This window comes from Hylobates moloch, unplaced genomic scaffold (assembly GCF_009828535.3).
Source record: "Hylobates moloch isolate HMO894 unplaced genomic scaffold, HMol_V3 SCAFFOLD_5, whole genome shotgun sequence".
NCBI classification, from domain to species: Eukaryota; Metazoa; Chordata; class Mammalia; order Primates; family Hylobatidae; genus Hylobates; species Hylobates moloch.
The window spans coordinates 151,479,514-151,504,460 of NW_026652280.1; the positions used below are offsets into that span (position 1 = coordinate 151,479,514).

Genomic DNA, 24,947 nt, shown 5'->3' on the forward strand with positions numbered 1-24,947 from the left:
GTAAGATTTTCTAAGCTGCATGCAGGGATTCATCTTCCTAAACACAGCCTGGGCTGTGCTGAGCAGAAAACCATTAGGTTATTAGTGTGATTAAAGACTTCAGGCAAAATTTTCTTCCATTCAAATTGGTCCAATTAGTTTTTATGCAGCTAACAATGCCCTCAGGCTACCTGTACTCTGGATGATTTAGCCATTTGGATTTTTAATAAGGCAATACCATTTAAGGCCTCACAAGGTTGCAAACATGTTTTGTGGTTTATTGCTGTCTGTCATAACAATGTTACCTATGTGATAATACCAGCACAAGGATCAATGCCATATGCACGCTTATCCCCTTCTTCAGGAGGAATATCTCCAAGTTAGAAGTTATCTCTTATACTCAAAAGGAAACACATACAATAATACTTAAACAGAATTTCAGTTATTTGCCCCAATCTAAGGAATTAATACAAAGAAAAGGTGGAGAAACAGCTTGCTGAGATGCCTAATAAAGGTGTTTACACTAGGATAATAAATGCCTTGCCATAGAAAAGGCTACTAGAGTCATCTGGCTCATCCTTTTGCCATTTAGCTGAAAACAAATAGAGCTATTTAACACAGATCTGTCAGACGGGGTAAATGCCTTTCTGTGCTTTGCAGTGTCTTCCCATGCAGCCCACCTTTCCTCTTAGCCCACCTTTCCTCTTAGCCCGCCTTTCCTCTTAGCCCGCCTTTCCTCTTAGCCCGCCTTTCCTCTTAGCCCGCCTTTCCTCTTAGCCCGCCTTTCCTCTTAGCCCGCCTTTCCTCTTAGCCCGCCTTTCCTCTGGCCTAAAGAGAAAGATGATATTTCTGTTAGAGACAGGAATTTACTTGGCCTAACTTTGAAATGGTCCAGTCAGACTCTTATGAATGACCATTTGCTACTTTATCAGTTAAGTTCAATATGTTTATTTATTCATGATTTCATCCTGGCTGTTTTCGAAGCATTATTTTGTTTTTGTCAATATTTCCTACTTGACAATGTCCTAAATTGAAACAAATTTATTGCTCCCATTACAGAGAATGGGCAAGTGCCAAAGCATTTAATGGGGCCAGAGGTCAGTGCAAAATATCTCTTTCAGGAATATCAAACCCATCAGTTTTCTTTCAATGGCAAATGTCCCCAGGCTATAAAAGAACTGAAGGACTTGGCAACCAGGTCATGGTTCTGCTTGAGCCATTAGGCAAATATCCAAGGTCTCAGCTCCCCCCATTTTTAAAGGAAAAAGCAATTAGGCAAAGAATTATGAATAAGGAAAAATGCAGTGAGAACTTAAAGTGTGTATTAATTCCTTGATGGCTCATAAATTATTAATAGGCTCAACAGTAACCTAACAACACTACCACCTCTCAATTTACCTACTAATTTAAGCAGGTATAAATGAGTCGCTGTACAAACCATTAGGAGGCAGACTTTGCATGCCTTCACTGCTAAAACTGAGGAACATACTCTATAGCATAATCTTTCATATCCCTCACCTTCTATACTATCATCCAGGAAAAAAAAAAACCAAAACTTTTTGAGTTCTTGGTAGCATGACAGTCATAAGGCCCACTCTTCACTTCCTCATTTGCCCACCTACCATCTTACCAGGAAAGAAACTGAGGACTTGAGAATTGAAATACCTATCCCAGTTCACATAGCAAGGTTGTAGTGAAATCGAGAATATAGCCTAGAATTCTGATCTTCTAGTTTTATTTGAGGATTTTTATTTTTATTTTTAAGGACAGCAGGAAAACAAACTTGTTTCATACCTGCTAAGCACCAGGGACTCTACTCGATACTTTACAAAACTTACAAAATTTGCCCCACCTAACAACCCATTTTATATATGAGGAAACCAAGGCTCAGAGAATCTATGTCTTATCCAAGATAACCCAGCTGTAATTCAAACCTAGGCCAGGCAGTTATTAAATCTTTTCCAACTTAAACCTGTTGGCTCTAGAAGTGATTCTCAAAGTTATGGCTATATCCCTATCTCTCCCCCTTTTTCCATGGCTTTTTATCAAGCACAATGCCAGGAGCTGTGCTATATATTAGGAATACAGACATGAGTGTGCTGGACATAGACCCTACCCTCTGGGGTGAAAAGAAATGTAGACACCTAATGGTTGGGCACAGTGGCTCATGCTTGTAATCCCAGCACTTTGGGAGGCCAAGGCAATAGGATCTCTTGAGGCCAGGAGGTAGAGGTTGCAGTGAGCTGTGATGCTACCACTGTTCTCCAGCCTGGGTGACAGATTAAGACCCTGCCTCAAAACAAGGAAAAAAAACCCATAGGCATGTACAGGTAAACTTCAACACAGGAGAAAGGACATGCTCTAAGGACATTCTCCCTATGCAGAGAAAATGAAGAACAAGCCCTGGTTCACAAGGGGTGGGGTCATCCAGGGATAAAGCAAGGCAGGGGCATGTTCAAAGCCTTTGGAATCAAAAGGCTGAAGTGAACATATGAACCTTCTTAAAAAAACTTTTCATTTAAAAACTATCTTAAACGTAAAGAAAAGTTGCCACAATTATACAGTGTTTATTCTTCTGAACCATTCGAGATAAGTTGACAATCTAATGCCCATCATTTCCCAAATACTTTAGTGTATTTCCAAAATAAAGACATTCTCCCACATAACCACAATACAATCATTTGATTCTTCCATCCACTCTCAGACGCCATTCAAGTTTTGCCAATTATCTCAATAACGCTTTTTATAGCAAAAGAATCTAATTCAGAATCACATGCAGCACTGAGTTGTCATGTTTCTTTATTTTCTTTCCGTCTGAAATGGTCTCTCAGTCTCTACTTGAATTTCATAACCATGACATTTTTGAGGATGACAAGCCAGTAATTTTGCAGAATGTCCTTCAATTTGGTTTTATCTGAGGTTTCCTAATGATTAGATTCAAATTATGCATATTTGGAGGGAAGTATCACAGAAGGCATGTTGTTTCTTTCATTGTGTCCCATCACATTTTGATTTGTCCCATTATTGTGTTGTCAATTTTGATTACTTGATTGAGTGATGTCTGATAGGCTTCCACACTATAAAATTACTCTTTTTCTCTTTGTAATTAATAAGTATTTTGTGAGGAGGTACTTTGAGACTATATAAATATTCTGCATCTCAGCCAAATTTTATTTACTTCTATCATTTATTTATATCTATATAAACTTATAGTTACAATTTTATTGATGCCACTGTCATCATTTATTTTGATACTCAAATTAACTCATAGTTGACCACTTGGGGTGCCTTCGATGTATTCCTTTGATATGTCACCATCTTTCTTTGTATCTCTCTCCTTTCTGGTGCAAGATGTTTCAGGCTTATCTTCTTGTTTTGTACCTTCCTTGTGTCAGCCTTAAAGTCTGTCATTTCTTCAAGTGCCTTGTTTCCTTTTGGTAAATAATAGTATTTGGAAATGAGGATCAAGGTGCCAGGTGTGTTCCTGCAGTTGAAGTGCCGCTCCTCCCAGGCCCTTTCACTTAGCAGGCACAGCTAGAGCATATGCATGAGCATACCTAGGTGTGTAAACACATTAAGACTTCGCTCTGTCAAAGCGTACGTTTCCAGCAACATCTCCAATTCCAAACCAACAAACAGAGTTGACTCTAGTTTTCATTCTCTCCATATTCACAACACCATTCTCTGACAGTGAGAAACCTAGCTCCCATTATCCTAAATATATTTACTTATTTGATCATTGTCCCTGAATGTCCAAATCTCCCATTGCTGTTGTACCCTTTCCCCACTCCAACACACACACAGATATCCTCCTTTACCCATGAGGGCTCCAACAGCCCACACCCATGCAGAAGGCTTCCTCACTGTCATGTGTTCTGACACCTACCCGCCTATTCCCCACCTGCCTGCCCCAAGTGGGTCTGCTCCTCACTTACCTGGGGACCCAGCACTCAGCACTGTACTATGTCCCTATGCCATGCCCTCCTTACCCTGCCCAGGCTCCAGCCCCTTGCACTGGGCTGCCTGCCCACACGTACACCTTCTTCACCACCCTTATGCTCCAACTTCCTTCCCCCAGGCACTTTCCTGTGCCCATGTCCTTCTTAGCCTGCATGGAACCACAGTGGCACTACTCTGTAGGACGTCCTGCTTACCATGCTTGGGCTCTGGCCTTACTTGAGCCACTGTTCTCTCCACCCTTCTCATACATACCGTTCTTCCTGGGCTTCGATTCTGATCTCCTCTGCCAGAGTACTCTCCCACGTGACTACCTTATTTACCATACTTAAGCACTGCCACCTTGGCTGGGTAGCCCCAACCTCCTGTGGAAACCCTTTCCTTCTCCCACTTTTGTTCTGACACCCTATGCCAGGCAGTGCCACCCACCACTCCCATCCACCACATAGACATTCTCCACACCTTACTTGGACTCTGACATTCTGCTCCATATCCACTGGGGAAGTCCACCTTACTCAGCCCTGTCTAATGGTTTTGGACTAAATCATTCATGAAGGGAAGGGAAGGGAAGAGATAAAACAGTAACAATGGTGAAATTTTTAAAATGCTAATCAGATTATGTCACCTCCCTGATTCCAATCCCTCAGTGGCTGCCCAACACATGTAGATCAACAACCTAACACCTCGTCCTGGCTGATAAAGCCCTGATGACCTGGCCTCTGCCTACTTCTGGAACTTCATCTTGTGCCTATCTGCCCTGTCTCCCCTCCCTATCCACCATAGTGGCTTTCTGGTTCTCCGTTTTGCTCATGCCTTAGAAATCCCACATTTGCTTTTTAGCTCTGCTGAATGCATTTCTCAGAGTCTTCTTATGGCAGACGTTTTTATCATTTACCACTCCATCTAATCTTGTGTTTCCTATTTTCTACTGTGCCTTGTTTCTCAGTAAATATGGATTAAAGAAATGATTGATTGAATGAATGAATGATGTTTCCTCCTCTGCAGTTTTATTCGTGTTTATCTTTGTCTGTTTACTCTGATTCTTTTTAACAAAGTTTGTGGTCATTGGTGAACCTCCTTTCATTTCTTTAGCCACTGCTCAAGGATGAGCCTTATGAGTCTCCGTATGCCTAGCACTTCACACAGCACCTAGCACGGGCTAGTAAAATTGTTTACAGTGACCTGAAGGTAGCCTTCATATTTTTCCACGAGGAGATGGATTTCCAATGTATACAGTTTTGGGGCTATGTGACTTGAACAAATACAGATTTTTATGCTTTTAGAGCAGGCAGGGATCAGCAAACTTTTCCTGTAAGGGACCAGACAGTAAATATTTTAGGCTTTGTGGACCATATGGTCTCTTGCAGCTACTCAACTCTGCTGTTTCAGTGCAAACACAGACATAGATAATATGTAAACAAATGAGTGTGGCTGTATTCCAATAAAACTTTACAGAAACAAGCAGGGAGTTGGATTTACCCATGAGTGGTAGTTTACCAATCTCTTCTTTACAGTGTCAGATAAGTCCTATACGTGTTGCTCTCCTAAGCTGCCTTCTACCTTTGGGCCAAACAATGATATCTCAGTGAATGTAGGATCTCCATTCATCTTAGATTTTCATAGCTTCTCCTAGGAGGGAAATGTTAAAGACTAAAATGCATGAGCTAATGGAAAACAGAAAAAAATACCCAATTTATATTTATTTAGTGTTTACCATATATTAGACATGTAGAAATTGCATTCTCACGTCACCTTCATTGCAACCTAATGAAGAAGATGATATTCTTATTTTCATTCTACAGCTGAGCAATTTGAGACTTGGAAAGCTCAACCAACTTGGTCAAAGTCACAGGTTATAAGAACTGTAGAACTTGAATATGAACTCAGGTCCATCTGAGCCCAAGCTTTTAACCACTACTTTATACTCATGGCTACTGGGTAGTTACATAAATAAAAATCACAAAACCAATTTTATTGATGGAAGATAAAAGCAGAAACTAGATTGGAGCCTACAGAGCAATACATATTCTTTTCCCCTTTTGGATTGAGGAAAGTTCAAAGGCCATCTTTGTTGATTTTAGATCTCTGGGCTCCTTTGTGTGAATTCAGATCCCTGCAAGAAATTCCATGTTCCTTTGTTCTTTATGACAAGCCAGTCTGAATGGGAAGGTTTTAAAACTCCCTAAACTCTTTGAACATGCAGAACATTGATCTTCACAAACCATTTGAAATACCCTAAGGAGGTTACAAAATTACAAGCAATGTTTTCTCTGTTTTGTTTTAAGCGAATTTATACCAAACCTCTGGGACCCTTTGCCTCATCACACAACACCAAAGCTTTCCTCTCTTCCTCTGTGTATTCTTTGCTGTCAGACCCTGAATAACAAAATGATATTATGTAGCTGGGGTGCCTTGTTCTCATTGAAAAGCTCTTCTCTTGCCAGTAATGTGGGGGCTCTTACCCCACTCTGGTGTGATGTGCTGTGATGCCTCTTTGAATCTTGGGGCAACCCAGGGTTTGACATTTCCTGCTGGGCCAACTGCTGCTCCTGGCTTCTGTATTGACAAGACCATGACTGTGGATGCTGTAAGAAGTTCTCCGTGGCCTTCTGCACAGGAAGACCTCCATGGTCATATTTATGTTGGTATTTATTAAGCTTTGATATGTGGCACACCAGAAGCACACTCCTTCAGAGTAGGAGCCATGCTTTGTTACTTATTTCTGTAGCCTTGGCCTTTGGGCCCAGAGTTTACTTGCAACACTTATTTTAAAAATAAATTTGGTGGAATTGAGCTCCTGGTCATTCTTCAGCTTCATCTCTCAGACTCAATGTTCTATGCAGGTTGGCCAAGTGGTCAGGGACTCGGGGTGTGAATCAGGCTGAGCCAGTTTTCGGTCTGGGCACCTCTACTTCCTAGCTGCTGTCCTTGAGCAAATTTTTGACCTCCCAGTGCCTCACATTCCTTTTTTGTACCATGAGGACAATAACAATACTTATCACATATGTAGGTCTTTGTGAGAACTATATGAGATGGTATACATGCAAAGCGCTTAGAAGAACCCCTGACACACAGGAGGCGCTCAGTATTAGCTACCTTATTATTGTTGTTATTCTTCTCATTCTCGTTTATGCCTGCAGCATTCTTTCCTTCCCCTCTTCCACTGGGTAATGCTACTTATCTTTCAGGCCTCAGCTTCTCTCTCCCCAATACTTGGTTAAGTGCCCTCTTTAGTATGTTTTTTATCACACTGAAGAATCTCATCTTTCATTCTTTGTCTCTTTCCCCAGTATCCACCTCATAGCCCATGCTGAGTAAAACACTTCCTATATAATTGAATGCATAGAAAGTAGGTATAAAAAAGCAAATTAATTGGCTACCTCTCCTTCCAGCCCCAAAGTACCTCAGCCAGAGCAATCCTTTTAGAAACAATCCCAATGATGTTACCTCTCTGCCCAAACCCCTGCAGTGGCACGCATCTCATCATAGTAAATCTCCAAGTCCTACCAGGGACCTGTCCCCCTTCATGATGCAGCCCCTTTACTTCCTTTCTTTTTCTTTTTCTTTAGACGGAGTCTTGCTCTGTCGCCAGGCTGGAGTGCAGTGGCGTGCTCTTGGCTCACTGCAACTTCCGCCTCCTGAGTTCAAGCAATTCTGCCTCAGCCACCCGAGTAGCTGGGATCACAGGCAATTGCCACCACGCCTGGTTAATTTTCATATTTTTAGTAGAGACGGGGTTTCACCATGTTGGCCAGGATGGTCTAGAACTCCTGACCTCATGATCCGCCTGCCTTGGCCTCCCAAACTGCTGGGATTACAGGCGTGAGCCACCGCGCCCGGCCGTGGCCCCCTTACTTCCCTACTTAATCTCCTGCTACGCTTCCCCATGATCGTTTTGCTTCATCTGGCCTCCCGGCTATATTCTCTGAATCCACAGACGTGATCTCACCTCAGGGAATTTGCACTTGCTGTTCCTAGAACTTGCAAAGCTGTTCCCCAGAGACTCGTGGTTCTCTTGTTCACTTCATTCACGTCTTTGCTCAAACGCTATCTTCTGGGTGAGGCTTTCCTTCCCCATTCTGTTTGAAATTGCAAACTACACATCTTTCTTCACTCCCTATCCTCCATACCTACTGTAATACTATGTCATTTACTTTTTAAAAAGTTGCCTGTCACTCTCCTCTCACATTAGAATAAAACCTCCATGAGGGAAGAGATCATTTTCTGTGTTTTATTTGCTGCTGTATCTCCGAGCCTAAAAGTAAAAGCTTTGGATATTTGCTAAGTAAATGAATACATTAGATTAAAGTATGCCCGTTGCTCTTAGAACCAAGAAAAATGACAAATCTTTTATGAGCGTCATTCCAGAAGAGATTTATGTGACCTTTTCCTAATGCATTTTCCTGTACAATTTTTTAACAGGGATAAATTGTGTGGAGATTCCACAGTTAGTCACCAGTTGGCCCTACATACTCCAGCTGTGGCCACAGCCAGTGAAACTCCACAGCAGCCCTGGAGTCCCCACAGTGTCAGATGCAGAAGACTTGCACTTTGCTGTCTAATAGACCAAGCTCCCTCTATTTCTGGCAGGCCCACAGAGCTATTCACTTTGCATGTTTTCATAACCATCTGAATGGGGCAGAGATCAGGCTGTCAAAATTCCCAACAGACTCTTCAGAATGCCTCTAAATACTCCTGATGGTAATTGCCACACGGTTACTCTGTGTTTTGAAGACTTTTCACAAAGACGAATTCACTGGAGGCTTTGTGGGCACTGCCACAAATACTACTGGATTGTGTTTGTGGCTGGCCACAGTTAGGCTCTTGACAAATGCCAATGCTTTGCAAAAACAATTTTTGGTGAAAGCAACAACTCCACATTCACTCATGCCTTTGGAATTGTGGCTTGATGGAATTGCCTTGTTCTCCATATGGGCAGAGGGTGTGGAATATCACACACTGGGGCTTGTCAGGGGGTGGGGGGCTAGGGGAGGGATAGCATTAGGAGAAATGCTTAATGTAGATGACGGATTAATGGGTGCAGCAAACCACCATGGCACATGTCTACCTATGTAACAAAACTGCACATTCTCCACATGTATCCCAGAACTTAAGTATAATTTAAAAAAAAAAGAAAACCACATGCCGCAGGGCACTGGATCCCCCAAGACCAAAGAAAACCTCAAAAGTTGTATTAGCAATTACCAACAAATAGGTATTGATCATCTACTGCATACCAGACCAGAAACTGCCAACTGTCAGGGCCTGGCATACAGTAGGAGCTCAACCTCTGCAAAGCTAGACTCATGATGAGGGCAGAGCTGAAGTCTAAATTTTCACCGAAATTACTATAAGCAGCTAATGGCCAGGCAGAGTCTATAACTTTGAGGCCCTTTTTTTTTAAGTGACTCTCTTTCTCTTTCTCTCTTTCTTGCTGTTGCTTTTGGGCATTTCAAAAGAAAAGAAAAATCTTATACATCAGCCAAGCATGTTTGAATACACACACACAATAAAGGAAAAAAATTGCTTGTTCTCTTAGATATGTGTATAGAAAAATACAAATGTCATGCTCAAAATTTGATGATACATGTCTTTACAAATCCATTATGAAGTATCAAGTGAGATAATGTCTATAGATGTGTTTTTTGAAATCATAGGTGTTAGAAAATTTATCTCACATACAATTCCTTATTTAATCTTTCCAGCAACTGCGTGGTATCGGTATTATCATATATATTGTTTTCTTGAAGAAACTGAGGGCAAATTGGTCAGGCAACTTGCCTCAGGTCACCTGGCTGGTAAGAGGGAAGAGAAGAATCAGACAGAACCCATACTGAGGCTCACCGTTTTTCTGCTCCACAACGTGGCTGTATTACAGAAACCTTGTGATCTGCTGTAGTGAATGCATGGGGTTTCCCCTCTCATTAGTAATTTGGATTCTTCCATTTCCAGTGGGCAGTTGGGCTTGGATTAAGAAGTGTAGGCTTCTGATCATGAACCTACTGAAGCTTTGGATCACGCAGTGCTGGATTTTATGTGTTCACAGTTTAATCTTGAATTCCTTCTACAGGTAAAGTTTCCACTAAAGCCAGGGGCTAAGGTAAAAAGACTACAGATTTTCAACCTAAGAAATATACCAGATTTAATCCAGATTTGAATCAAATGATCAATATTCCAATCAGAAAATGAATCATGTTATTCTGGGATTGCTTCCTGGGGCATTTCTCTCTCTCTCTCTCTCTCTTTCTCACACACACACACACACACACACACACTTTAGGGACCAGAAAAACAGCTACTTACATTTTGGGAATATGTGGGAAAAAGACAGATTCTCTCTTTTTCATGCTACTTTTTAAATGTATAATACCCTCAGGAGTAGGTCTTCTATACTGTGTAGGGAGAATTAGTCATGCAACTCCTACTACAAATATTCCCCAAGCACCATTCTGGAAGTGGACTCCTTGGTCTACCTTTTAATATGAGACACCAAGCTGAAAGGAAATCCTGTCTAGGGAACGGGTAATCTGAGCTGCAGCAGGTTCCCATAGGAACGCTAGGAACTCACTGCCTTTATTTATGCGCATTTGCGGCAGCTGCCTCCTTTGGATTCTGGCTCTTAGCAAGTACAAGCAGCAGCGCCAAGAGCAGATCTGTCCTAAGTGTCTCTCTTTGAAGCCCCTGAGTCCATACCCTTCTATTTGTGTCTGGCCCCGACTCATCAAGGGCCTGAATGCTTCACCTGCTCTATTAAGTTTCCAATAGCACCTGAACCAGATGTTTTTAAAAAGAACAATCCCTGGCCAGCGAATCAGCATGAGAGCATTGGAAGAGTGCTAAGGCAGATAGTAATTACTGCCTGTCATCTATCATTGGAGGGATGTTGATATATCTCCCTCATCTGAACTTTTTTTACTCTACCTGGATCTCAGTTACCTGTTTAGAAGATTAACAACAGTTGGATGCAGCCCCAGAATCACTCTGGGCTTTTGAGTAGTTATGATTCATAGCGGAAATGGCATTATGAATAGACCAGCACAGGCTTTAAAGAAATTCTGACTTATTCTCAGGGATCAAAACACTTAACATTTCAGTAGAAATAGCAAGAAACATTCACTCACCCATTTATTCATTCATGTATTCATTTATGAGACCCTGTGCCCCTCTTATCATAAATTTATCATGCTTTGCTGAAATGGCTTGTTCACCAACTCTGCGAGAATAGGGACTGGGGCTGTCTTGCGGGTCACTGTGACCTCCGTGCTAGGAATACAGTGCGTCTTTACCAATCATTTGCTAAATAAAGGAAGGCAGAAAGGTAATGAAAAAGGCTTTATGGAAATAGCATTTAATTTTGACTGCATACATGTATATGTAAGTATATACATATATATATACACATATACATAATGAATTTACATGTATGTGTGTGTGAGAGAGAGATAAGGTAAGGATTTATTGTACTAGAATACGTATTTCATAAAATAGTTAACATTTATTGAACTGTAACGATGTGCCAGGTATTGTTTTAAGTGACTTACACAGTTTGTTTCATTTAATCCTCACAATAGTCAGGAAGTAAGTATCATTATTATGCCTGTTTTATAGATTAGGAAGCAAAGAGCAACTCGGAAGAAGTTAATGAGCTTGGGCAAGATCGCACAGAGAAAATGGCAGTGCCACAATGTGAACCCAGCCAGTCCCACTGGGAGCGCATGCTCCTTATCACTACGATACACAACCTCCAAATATATCCTAATTTCAGCTCTACAAACTTCTGTGGTGATGGAGAGAGGACATTATCTAAAAATATTCTGAAGTTGAAGCTGTTGCCCAAAGGAGAAATAGCTTTAAGAACACTCTGTCCAGTCAGGGCATCCAGAGCACAGAAGGTGGATCTGTGCTCCCACAGACAGGACCCCTACACTGCCACAGGGACCCTGCAGATTATTCAATCTTCCCTTCACTTCTGCTCCCATGTCACCACTATTCACAACTGTGCAAATTAAAGCTCCAAGCAATCCTCCCCAAGATGAGCCAGCTCCACATGTAGCTTCCAGGTCTAAATTTCATAAGGGGCTTCTTAGCCCTGTTACACCCACCCCAGCTACTTGAACATGTTGCAACTCAAAGGGGACTGTTTTCTTTATCACCGCCACATAGACCAAGTCCCAAATACCACATAGTATGCCCCAGGCTTCCCTTCCTTCTTCCTTCTCTTTTGTTCTCAGTGTCTTAAAAATGGAGGCAGACCATACAGTTACTGTTTAAAGAAGGATTGATTTTTCCCATTTTTTTTGAAGTTGTGAGACAAAAATTTTGGTGTTTTGCCGAAAATTTTGGAAAGGGAGGAAGGTAAAGGTGAAAAGAGACAAGCAAGGACTGAGGGAAAAAGAGCCAGAGGCAGAAGAGGTAACAGGGAAATAGACGGATGGATGGGCCTCAGAAATGAGAAGGTCGATTTCTCCATCCAAGGTGAAGAGAGGAGAATCTGTGGAGTCACAGAGAGACGGGAGGGGCTGAGGAAGAAAGGTGGGGGAACTCATACGAGGTAGTCTCAAATTCTTCAGAAAAGTCAGAAGCAAGGTCACTTCAATTCTGTATGTGTATTTAAATGCCGTATCTTAAGATTTCACACTCAAGATCCTAGTTCAGTCAATTTTTTGAAAAATAGAATTATCGTTTATAATCAAGGTATATGAGGATGCACATGCATAAGAATGACACTATGGACTTTATGGACTCAGGGGGAAAGGGTGGGAAGGGGGTAAGGGATAAAAGACTACAAATTGGGTTCAGCGTATACTGCTTGGGTGATGGGTGCTCCAAAGTCTCACAAATCACCATTAAAGAACTTACTCATGTAACCAAATACCACCTGTTCCCCAAAAAACTATGGAAATAAAAAATCAAATATATAAATGAGCTTGGGCAAGATCACACAGAGAAAATGGCAGCGCCCAAAGGAGAAACAGGTGTGAGAACACTCTGTCCAGTCAGGGCATCCAGAGCAGAGAAGGTGGACCTGTGCTCCCACAGACAGGACCCCCGCACTGCCACAGGGACCCTGCGGACTATTCAATCTTCCCTTCACCTCTGCTCCCATGTATATAAATATATAAATATCTATATATATTTTCTAGGCATAGATAATAAACTTTGCACAACAGAATGACACACATTATAAACTTAAAGCATTGGCTTAACTATAACATATCTTCATTATAGGTACTTGTCCTCACATTAGAAAAATTTCATGTATAAAATGTAATTTTCTTTTAAAGATATATTCTGTGGGGTTATTTTGTAAGACTATTTACTTTATAGAAAAGATTCTTAGAAGTTTTTATGTCTATTCTAGCTTTCTTATGATTTTAGTTTAAAATCAATTCAAAAATTATACTTTTAAAGTAAGGTAATTTGTTTTAAATTGAAGACTAAATACTCATTAAATAATCCATATTTGTAAATGTTGTTTTAAAAACGCACCCTTTACTTATGGAAATAAATTATATAAAAGCAAAATATGTGTTCAAAACACTAATATAATAATTTTGAGCTTAAAAAACAGATATTGTTTTGAAAACACTATTAGCGATGGATTATGAAGCCTCTGCACTGACAGTGTGCTCCCCAGACAGGCATCAGGTGAAACATGGGAACCATAAGCTTCGTCGCGATTAGTAGAATCCACTAAGATCTGTAAGCAGTGGGAGCCATAGAGCCACCCTAAAAAGAAGGCATACTGGGGTGGGAGAATCAGAGATCCTTGAGGTAAGAACAGCATCTCAGAAGCAACCAAGAGTCTATAACTGCCCTTTAGATACGTTGGTCCCTTTAGGTAAAGAAGAATAACGAAAATGCTGTGGAAATCTCGTAAATAAAAACAATGAAAGGAGTGACCAGTAAGAGGCTATGTGGAAATAGGAGACAGAAATAAATATAAAAGTAGAACTCCTTTCAATTTGTATTAATGACCTAATAATTCTTCTAGCCATCCAGACTGAAGAGCAGACTGTCACATCTGACAACTCTTTTTCCTCCATCGATCAGCAAACCCTCTCCATCTACTCCGCTGGGTCCAATATTCCTCAACATCTATTAGCATTTCTCTGCTTCTTCTTGACTTACCTGGGAACCTCCTCGTCCACCATCTGTCCTCTAGTAACCTGCACACAGCTGTCCTATTAATCTCCTAAAAGTGCTATTCTGGCGAGGTCATCACTTGCTCAAAAACGTTGAATGACTTCCCACTGTGTGCCGACCACAGTCAAAGACTGTTACTCTAAGTACTAGCTAGAGCAGTGGTTCTCCAAGCGTGATGTCTGGGATATCAACCTCCCCTGGGAACTGGTTAGAAATTCAAATGTTTCACTCTACATCACACCTGCTGGATCAGAAACTCTGGTAGTGGGCCCAGCAATGTGTGCCTCAAAAAATCTTCCAGGTGATTCTGGTGCATTTTCAATTTTGAGAGCCACTGGCTTTGTGATTGAGACCATGAACTAAGATGTCTTTGTTTCAAATCCTTTTTGTTTACCAGTCGTACTCTTTACACAAGACAGTTTCTAAGCCTCAGTTTCCTCATCGATGAAATAGAAACTAATTGATGTTGCTACTGTGAGTTGGACATAGCAGATTATATATAATGCTTAGCACACAGCCACACATACGGAGCTCTCCATAAATACCATTATTACTAACAATTATTATTAAAGGCTACTCCTGCTCTGATTCTAAACGTTTTCTACATGCTGGCTCAGTTGACCCATTTACCATTTCCTGTCCAGCCTGGTACTACCAGCACAGTACCTTGCTCAGATAAGTGTTTGAACGTTTGACATATGAATCAGTGAGGAGCTAATGCCAGAAAATTTTTGATACTAATTAAGTTCCTTAGGGAAGAAGAAGCTTAGTTTGAAATTGGATGGAGTGAAAATTCTAATGAACGTTAATGAGGCATCGATTTACTATCTGACCCGAGAGAATATAATAAACCAGTTGTCTTTTATTCCCATCTGTAAAATGGGATTAATGTTATTAACCTTTTTTTAAAGAGTTACCCCTACAAGATATATTGCATATAGAAAGTGCCCACGGGTGTTGAGAATGATTTGTGTAATACATAATAATGAACAGCATCTACCAAAATAGGGGTGGGGGAAAAGCTAAATTAAATAATCCCCATCAACAGAGCTGGGGACAAGAATGTTTCCGTTTTTATTTTTTTGAATTGCTATCAGTGTTTTCTCATAATGATGCTCATGGGAGCATGCACTGTAAATATTTCTTTTAGACTTCTGTGGAGAAGTTGCTGGAGAAAATACTGTCTATCATGTGATTAACAATTGTTGATATCATTTTTGTGAACTGGCAATAAGGGCATTTCATCTATGTAGAATATTCTAACACTGAAAAATCCCAGAAGTAAGCTGCCTTAACTTGTTATAATAAGGGTTGGGGAAACATGTGGCTATACGAGGGCACATTCATTATTACTACTGGAGAAATCATGCTGGAATTAGTAATGGGGAATATACAAGCCATCCTCAACCAAGCTGTGGAAATGTCCTTCTTTTTAAACATGGCTGACCACGCCACTTACTGCCGAGGTCCCACGGCCCATAGCAGTAAGGTCCCATGGTCCAGGTCTCAAGCAGCAGGCCTGCGTCTATTTCTCCAGCCTCATCCTCTATTGCTCCCTGCCTCATATAGGCAGGCTCTACACACAATGAACTTCTTTCTCACAGTTTTTCTCACATACTAAGCCCCACAGTAAAAGGACTTCATCTCTTTACTATGACACCTCATGCCTTGTATTGTACGGATTTGATATTCCTTCCTGACTCAACTATTCTCATCTTAAGTCAGAAACCATGTCTTATTTTTTCCTTTATTTTCATCATTTAGCAACATATCTAGAAATTATGAATCCCTTCCCCATCCAAGTAAATAGTGATTGAGCAGATGAGTGAACAAACAAATGGATAGCAACATTCACTGAGTAATCTTCAACATTAGTCAAAATTTTTTTTCCTGGCTAATGGGAAATTTCAGAACAGAAATAAATGACCATAGTTTTAAAAATTTTGAAATACCAAAGTTATTATCAATAAAAACATGGATGATTTGCACTTCCAACCTACATTCTCAGCCTAGTTCCAACTCAAAGATCTGCAGAGGATGGCTTCACCAGTAAGTTGATTGTCCTTTCCTTCCCCTCTAGTGAGGCTCCTAAAGACATCAGTACTACTCTCTCCATTTACATTTTCTGCAAGGCAAGTCCCCTCTTCTCAACTGAGTCAGACATCAGAACCTTGAAGGCAGCCAGGAGGTAAACTGGCTCTATGGGGCATCAGGTTGGCAGGTGTAAGTATAGTCCTTTTAATAACTAATGATCTCCAGTCTAAAGAAATAGCCAATTTAGGAAGACTAGGCTTCTGAAGAGAAAAACCTCAGACTTCCCTTAGCTTTTATCATACTTATTTTTTGACCTACTCGAATGTCATTGCCAGATTCAGCTTTTAGTTATTTCCATCAGCGTTCAGTCTCCATCCCTCACCTGTTGTGTCTGCCCACCTCAAACCATGATCCCCTTAGTTTGACTACATCGGATGTCAGCCACCTGCCCACCCTGAGTTATGTCTGATCTCAATTACTTGCAATCTCTTCCTGACTTCTGCCCTAATTAGACTTGTGCCTCTTGTAAAACTGGTTGCCAACAGCAACCATCAGAGAAACTTCAGTCAAACAGCACACCCTTTCCTAGTATCATTCCTATACGTATTGGCATGATAAAACGTTAGAATTTCACCTTAACTTTGGTTAACCATATATTTATTTTCTGACAAAGCACCAAAAAAAGTCTTTCAAGTCTCATACTGGGTTAGGTGTGGGTTTTCTGCATAGTCCCAAGTGAGGAAGGAAAAATAACAGGACTGTGACCCTCAGGAAGGGCGCTGACCTAACACTCAGTCTGAAGTTTGTTTTCTTCCTAAGCTCTATGAAGTTATGTTATCCCCTGGATTCATTTCCTAGGGCTGCCATAAGAAAGTTCCAAACACCTGAAGGCTTCAAACAACAGAAATGTATTCTTTCACTGTGTTGCAGGTTAAAAGTCCAGAGTCAAGGTGTTGGCACAGTTGGTTCTTTCTGAAGGAATATTCTGAAGGAAATTCTGTGCCTGTGTCCTAGTTTCTGGTGAGGGCTGCAATCCTTATATTCCTTGGCTTCGAGGTAGAGCACTTCAGTCCCTGCCTCCATCATCTTCACATGCCATTCTTCTGCATGTCTCTGTGCTCTTCTTATAAAGACACAAGTCATCTTGAATTAAGGGCCCACCCTACTCCAGTATAAACTCCTTTGAACTTCTCACATCTGCAACAACCCTGTTTCCAAATAGGGTCACATTTTGAGGTACCAAGGTCTGAGACTTCAACATATCTTTTTGGGGGATACAATTCAACCCATAATATCCCTTCACATTTTTACCACAATCTTGATCTTGTTTTTTATCATGAGTTCCAAACAGAATTTCTTATGCTGTCCTGAAAAGAGCACACATGGCTTTGGGTTTAGGTAGACTGGAGTCAATCCCAGCTTCCCCACTTACTATCTCAGGAGATGTTTCCTGTTTTGACCAGTTTTCCCATCTTCAAAATGGAGATAATATCTACCTTGCAATAATTGGGAATATTATATTAATAATATGTGTGCTAGTACATAGTAGGCTCTCAATAAATTCTATCAAGACTTTGCTTCTTAACTGAATAATTGTTAGATAGTAGAGAACAACATAGCAATTTGCATTAAAATGGACCTTTTCATCAATGCTCCCCTTTTACTTAAATGCTTCCTCTTGATAAGGAACTTCTGTGCAAGTGTATACACAATCGCACAAATTGCCAAAAGCATCACAAAGCCCTTTCAGCTTGTCAGCTTGTAAGCCTCTGACAAATACATAGAATTGTGTGAAAATGCTTTAAAACAATTGTTCCTAGCATTTTGGTCAGAATGTATTTATTAGACCATATCTTATACTTGATTGTGAAAATAAACAAGGACATAAATGATCTGGCTTTAAATGCTCTATAAAATCTGCATTACAAGACTTTATGATTCATAAAGGAAGCTTCTATTTTGGTGTGCCTGGGTAAATTTGGCTATGCAAACTTTGAATAGCCTTTGAATTGAAAAACACAGTTATCGTTTACTGGCTGACAACCTTTTCAAGGGATAGAGAGGCAGGCACTGTACAACCAAAGATAACTTTACTTAATTAGTTTTTGGGAGATTATTTACTTGCCTTAGTCTACAGAAAAACAAAGGTCTGTCAGCACCAGATGCGTCTGAGCTTTGCAGATGTGGTTGTGGCTTCTTGAAATCTTTAAAGATTCATCTAAAATATGCTTTCAGGTCTCCTTTTTGTGAAACTTTGACAGGATAATAGAATTAGATTTGCTGAATTTCACTAAACTGTAAAGTAATGTGTCATCAGCTTCACTTACTTTCCAAAAAATATTTCTCTCTGGTAATACTCATCAATCTAGCTTTTCAACCCCTAAACATGAAACTCTGAAACAAAAAGGATGACTCCATCAGTTACGCAAGTGACAAGATGTTAAACATTTAACACTCCCACATAGTAGCGCCAGCTGCCTCTGGATGAAGCAGATTTGCTTAGGTTTGGCATAGAGAAAAAAAGGAAGACAAAGAGAAGAAAAATGAAAGGAAGAGGAACTCCTCTTGCAGTGAGAATGCAAAGTTCTCTGCAGATGTGCAGGAGTCTGAAGTGGGATGTGCCTACTGCACAAACCTCTTCTTCTGAGGGAACACTGCAAAGACAGTCATCATCAGGTTCTCAACTCCTACTACCAGTGCCCCTGCATCCCCAGCATTTCATGGACTCACTCTGATAAGAGCACCTAGTGCACTGGATTAAAATAATGAAAGGACGGGGACTCAGTAAATTTCCACATCCCAGTACAATGTCTCAATAAATATCAGCTGAATAAACGAACTAGGAAAGCACACACGGGCCTCTGGGTCATTCGGACTCTTTCTCCACGACCATTTCCTCATCTTAGGCACCTACCTCTGCTGTAATCTCAGGCCAGTGAAACAGTATCGACTGTGCAAGCTGTGTGCTAGGTTGATTCTAACAACAGAATCCCTTGACTTTGTTAACAGCCCCAAACTGGCATCAACTTTAAAGAGTCAAGACTATTTTCCTCTTTAAGTGTCTTATCAAGAGGAATGTTAGTGAAAAGGCAAAAGTCATCTATAGTTTTCCACGGTGAGCCATTTACCTGGATGAGGGACGGGAAAGGCCAGCTTTAGGTGATCACACAGTGACCCCATCATAAGCCTTGTTAACAGAGAAGTTTTCCTTGTAGAGTGAGGCATGCTACAGGGGGTGCCCATTTTGAAGAATACAGTATGAAGCTCCCAACAGTGAAGACAGAACAGTATAAATAGCAACCCGTCAGTGGTAGGTGTTTGTTCTTTCGCTCAGTGGACTTCTGATGAGTAACTACCATGTGCCAGGCGTTATTCCAGGCACTAAAGGATGAAGCCAGGAGGGGGTGGTGTGGGAGTGGAGATGCATATAAAGAGGAATAAGGCATATGGCTGAGATGCTGGACAGTTAACTCAGTAGGTCTCAGATTCATCATCCACCTTTTAATGTAGAGATTCACAAACTACAAGCTGTGAGACCTTTGGGTAAGTTAATTTCTTTCTTTTGGTGTCTTTGTTATGATGGCTGGATTTTTACACCTTTATTTCTCTTTCCTCACCATTTAAAAAGACAGACTTATAAACAGATGATCATGTGGGTGATGTCATCAGTACAGGAATAGTTAAGTGCCATGAGCCACCCTGCAGTGCTGCCTGTTTTGCACAGTTCTAGGGGCCAATCTTGGGTACAAGGTGGAGCTCTACTGTGTCTATGTCACTCATGTCTCATCTAGATTACCATATTATCCCTAGCTCCATGTCTGAGTCTGTACAATCACTCACAGTAAACACAGCTGCAGAAATCATGCCCCTTTAGGGTCCCTCGCAATTTCCAGTCATGCCCCAGGGCAATTCAATAAAGACTGGTGGCTGCTATACCCAGTCCCATCCAGATCTTTTCATGCTCACTGCCTGAATGAAGAGAAGAGTCTGAGGTCTCAGTGACTGGAAGGGAAGCTGCATGAAGGAAAGCTGCCCTCTTCCTTCCGATCTTCCTTGGGTACTGAACTTACTTGTCTCCATGTTCTTTTATTTCTACTTCTATTGACTTTAAATCTTCATCTATAGCTTCTCCTCTACCCACACCCAACCCTTTGCTGTTCCCAAATGTACTGCACAGGTTCCCACTTTCCTGCCTTTGTCCCTGTTGCTTCCCTTTCCTAGTATACTCTTTCTTCCTTTCTCTGCTTGGTTAACTCTGCCAAACTCAAGTGAAACGGGATGGCTTTTGGGAAGCCTGCCTTGACTCTTCCCAGGCTCACAGGGCTTCCTACACACGGCTCAGTACTTATCTTGCTGTTTGTTTCTCTGACCTCCTCCCTTAGACTGTGAATTCCCCCAGGACTGAAGAGATCTCTAATCCATCATCGGGTGTCCAATATTTACTACATGATTCAATACAGAAGAGATGCTTAATAAATGATAGATAAATGCGTATCCAAAGGAATTAGATCAATGAAGAGGCTAGCGTAATAGGGAAAATGACACATACATTTGTGTTTTCCACGTGTAAATAATATATTGTTAATTCTTTAAGTAAATAAAATAAGAGTGGATGACTTGAGGTCAGGAGTTCAAGAACAGGAGTTCGAGGCCAACATGGCAAAACCCTATCTCTACTAAAAATATAAAAATTAGCAGGGTGTGGTGGCGCGTGCCTGTAGTCCCAGCTACTTGGGAGGCTGAGGCAAGAGAATCGCTTGAACCCAAGAGGCAGAGGTTGTGGTGAGCCGAGATCGCACCATTGCACTCCAGCCTGGGCAATAAGAGCAAAATTCCAACTCGGGAAAAAAAAAAAAAAAAAAGGCCGGGCATGGTAGCTCATGCCTGTAATCCCAGCACTTTGGGAGGCCAAGGCAGACGGATCACCTGAGGTCAGGAGTTCCAGACCAGCCTGGCCAACATGGTGAAACCCTGTTTCTACTAAAAATACAAACATTAGCTGGGCATGGTGGCAGACCCCTGTAATTCCAGCTACTTGGGAGGCTGAGGCAGGAGAATCACTTGAACCTGAGAGGCAGAGGTTGCAGTGAGCCAAGATCGCACCATTGTACTCCAGCCTGGGGGACAAGAGTGAGACTTCGTCTCAAAAAAAAAAAAAAAAGCATATTCAGTTTGCTAAAACTCTTTATACAAGAATACAAGACTAGCTATCAAAATATTGGGCCTCTCTGGATAGGGGCAGACACAGTGTTGTGTACCTAGAAGGAAATCAACACACATTTGTGAGTTAGTTGATTAATTCCATGAACTTTTCAATGCTAGTCATATTTAATTAAAATTTGTATACTGTTCAAGATCCTATATATGTCTTTCCCAAAGAGAAAGAGAAGTTTATTTAACAAAGTATAACACATAGATCTGGTAGTTGGTAGTTTTGAACAAATTACAGACAAGGTGCTGTCTAATTTAATGAGCAGTAATTTTTAAAAAATTCAAGAGATTTGACAATCTCTCAATAATTTTTTCCTCATTTCATTCTTTTTTGAGATGGAGTCTCACTCTGTCTCCCAGGCTGGAGTGCAGTGGCGCGATGTGGGCTCACTGCAAGCTCCACTTCCCAGGTTCACGCCATTCTCCTGCCTCAGCCTCCCGAGTAGCTGGGACTACAGGTGCCAGGCACCACCCCCGGCTAATTTTTTTTGTATTTTTAGTAGAGACGGGGCTTCACTGTGTTAGCAAGGATGGTCTCTATCTCCTGACCTCGTGATCCGCCCACCTCAGCCTCCGAAAGTGCTGGGATTACAGGCGTGAGCCCCCGCGCCCGGCCTCAGATCTTTTTAAAAGGTGAGAACTGATTGCCCTCTGTACTACTGATCTCAGGAAGTAAAAATCAGAGGGTAAAAATTGTAGTTAAACATCTCTAAGTCATGTTTAAACTCAGAATTGTCTACCTTTTACAAAAGAAATAAAATACCCAAAGAATACACAAGCAATAGAAAATTTGTTTGTGACACTGAAATTCAAGCTGGGCTCATAGGCTCACACCTTGGAAAGCAAGCGGATCGCTTGAGTTCAGGAATTCAAGACCAGTGTGGGTGACTTGGTGAAACCCCGTCTCCACAAAAAATACAAAAATTAGCCAAGTGTGGTGGCGTACGCCTGTAGTTCCAGCTACTTGGGGAGCTGAGGAGGGAGAATCACCTGAGCCTGGGGAAGTTGAGGCTGCAGTGAGCCATAATCGCGCAACTGTACTGGGAAACAAAGTGAGAGCCTGTCTCAAAAAAAAAAAAAAAAAAATGAAATTCAGATCACTCAATACCAGAAAGTAGTTCACAGGTACCTTTCAAAGTCAAACACAAAACTCTGTTCCTTAACATATATGATATGACAAAAACAACAATCAACATTTTAATATGGTGCTTTGTCCTCAATTTTATTTATTTCATAATTTCATAATTCATTGTCCTCTATGTTAATCTGATAAAATATTATTGAAGAAAAGAGTATACGATTTTTCTTGCCCTAAACAATAAAGTACAATTTTTAAAATAAAATGAAAATCATTCGTTTGTGTAAAACCAAGAAATTTAGATTTATTAGTTCTCAAGCATCTTAAATCTTTTCTATTTTTATGTAGTACTCTAGCATTCAGCAGCCACATTCACAATTGGCTATCGCTTTATTTTCAGGGATTATAGAGAAAAATTGAAATCCTCAAAAGTCATTTTCCTGATTTCTGTCATTGTCATAAATAGCTGCTGGGCAGAAAACATCCAGAAACCTTTAAGTTATTCCAAATGGCAACTTGACTGAGGAATGGTCAACACTGTCAAATTTGACAATCAGGTAGTGTAAATAAGTAAGGAAAAGCTATGAGAAATGTATGGGTAAAGCTGCTATTTAATGAGGAAAAAGGAGTGCTCTACTATCTCAAAGAGAATAAGTGATAAAAAGAAGAAGAAAGTGTCTGAATAAGGATCCTGAATTTCAGATAGACACAGGCTTTCATTTCTCAACCTCAGAAAGGAGTTTATCCATCCGTGGGTAGAACTGTGAAATAGGGACATTTATCTTTAGTTTAAAACAAAACAACACAAGTTTCTCAGGGATGATATTAAGTGTTTTATATGAATTTTCTGCAGACCCTGTAAAAACCAGACAAGGTAATATTATGGTCCCTATTTTAGTGACTGAGGCCCAAGTTTACACTGTTCTTGAAGGCAGAGGTGGGATTAGAACACATACCTCTGGCTTCAAGATGCAAGCTCTTTCCCAGTACAGCACACTAACTCCCACTTATGTTATCAGCAAAACACCCTTCCTCCTGAGCCTCTCTTCTACCAGACATATGCCCCGGGTTGGGCTCTGACCCATAGCTTGCTGTTGGTTTTCTCAGTTCATGTGCAGTCTCCCATGCTACCGCTCTGGCAGACTGATTCGCTACTTATCCTCTGAATGCAGTCTGCCCCCTGGCCTGTGGGCTATTTTTTTAATGCTTTTCTCTCTGCCTTTGTAGAGTTTGGTGTCCAGATTCACCAGTTCTAGAACTACTCTGGCCAGGTTTAAGTCCTACATCAGGCATTTGCCACTTGTATTTTGGGGACTTAATTTTTTTCTCATCTGTGAAATTGAAAAAATCATAATACCTTCCTTATTTTTATGAAGATTAAATGAGATAACACATTTAAAGTACTATAGCCTGTTATCTGGTACAAAACAAGAACTCAGTGTGGTTACACTTATGATGGCTATTATTATTACTATTTTTATTATACTTTAAGTTCTAGGGTACATGTGCATAAGGTGCAGGTTTGTTACATATGTATACATGTGCCATGTTGGTGTGCTGCACCCATTAACTCATCATTTACATTAGGTATTTCTGCATGTCTTTGGCAAGGCCACCTTTTACAAGAAGCTATCCACATGCCCTTTAACCTGATGGAATCATTGCCTGCCTCTCCTTTTTCTTAGTAATGCCTCCTTCTGTGTTAGAATACTCTAGAGTCGTGTGCCCATTATTGCATACAATCACATTGCATTATAATACATTTGGGGTCTACTTTCCATACAAACTACTTAAAGGTAGAAATATTAAACTATGTTTGCTTTTTGGCATCTTTGGTTCCTGGCAAACTCCCAGCACAATATAGGGACTCTGCAAATGTTTGTTGAATGAACACCTGACTAACCAGAGAGGAAAAAATACGAACGCTGCTTCAATTTTCAGCCTTTGTAATTTCAAAGGTACTTGAGTTCCTAAGTCTCAGAGCCCATGTTCCTGGATGACTAGCTCATGCCATAGTACACTAAAGTACCATATTAGTAGGGAATACCAACATGGCTGAAACAAGTTCTTTGAAATTCTCACCATAGAACTGTGAATCTCCATGTTGTTGGTGTCAGTGAATCATCCTAATGTGAAGGAGAACAAGAAGTACATTAAAGCAAAAAAGAGACTTTGGGGCCAGAAAGATTTGTACTGATTGAGTCATTCATTCATTCTTCATTCATTCATTCATTCATTCATTCAATACACATATATCCATCACACTATATGCCAAGCATTGTGATAAATATGAAGAATGCAAAAATAAAAGACACAGTTCCTCGCTTCAAGAAGCTTATTCTGTGTGCAAGTGCGTGTGCATGTGTGCGTGTATGGCAATTGACATACGAAGACATCAATAATTACAATAATGTTTCTATTCTCTGATGGGATATGTACAGAATATAGTAACAACAAACATGATGGTAGCTACTTGAGGGTATTTAGGACAACTTCCTAGAGGAGGAGATGTTGGGATTGAACTTGGTCTTAATTGAATCCT

The 24,947-nt window shown here is 40.7% G+C and overlaps 2 protein-coding genes across 2 annotated transcripts in view; one reads left to right on the forward strand and one right to left on the reverse strand.

The window, feature by feature from the left end:
• The window catches only part of LOC116469888 (fucose-1-phosphate guanylyltransferase), a 341,977-nt gene that overhangs the window by 10,878 nt on the left and 306,152 nt on the right, over positions 1-24,947 (reverse strand). The gene's annotated exons all lie outside the window — the stretch shown is intronic.
• LRRC53 (leucine rich repeat containing 53) overlaps positions 19,574-24,947 on the forward strand; it is a 42,032-nt gene continuing 36,658 nt past the window's right edge. Inside the window, exon 1 of the mRNA XM_058439666.1 lies at positions 19,574-19,659. The gene's annotated coding sequence lies outside the window, so the exon portion shown is untranslated. The remainder of the gene's footprint in view (positions 19,660-24,947) is intronic.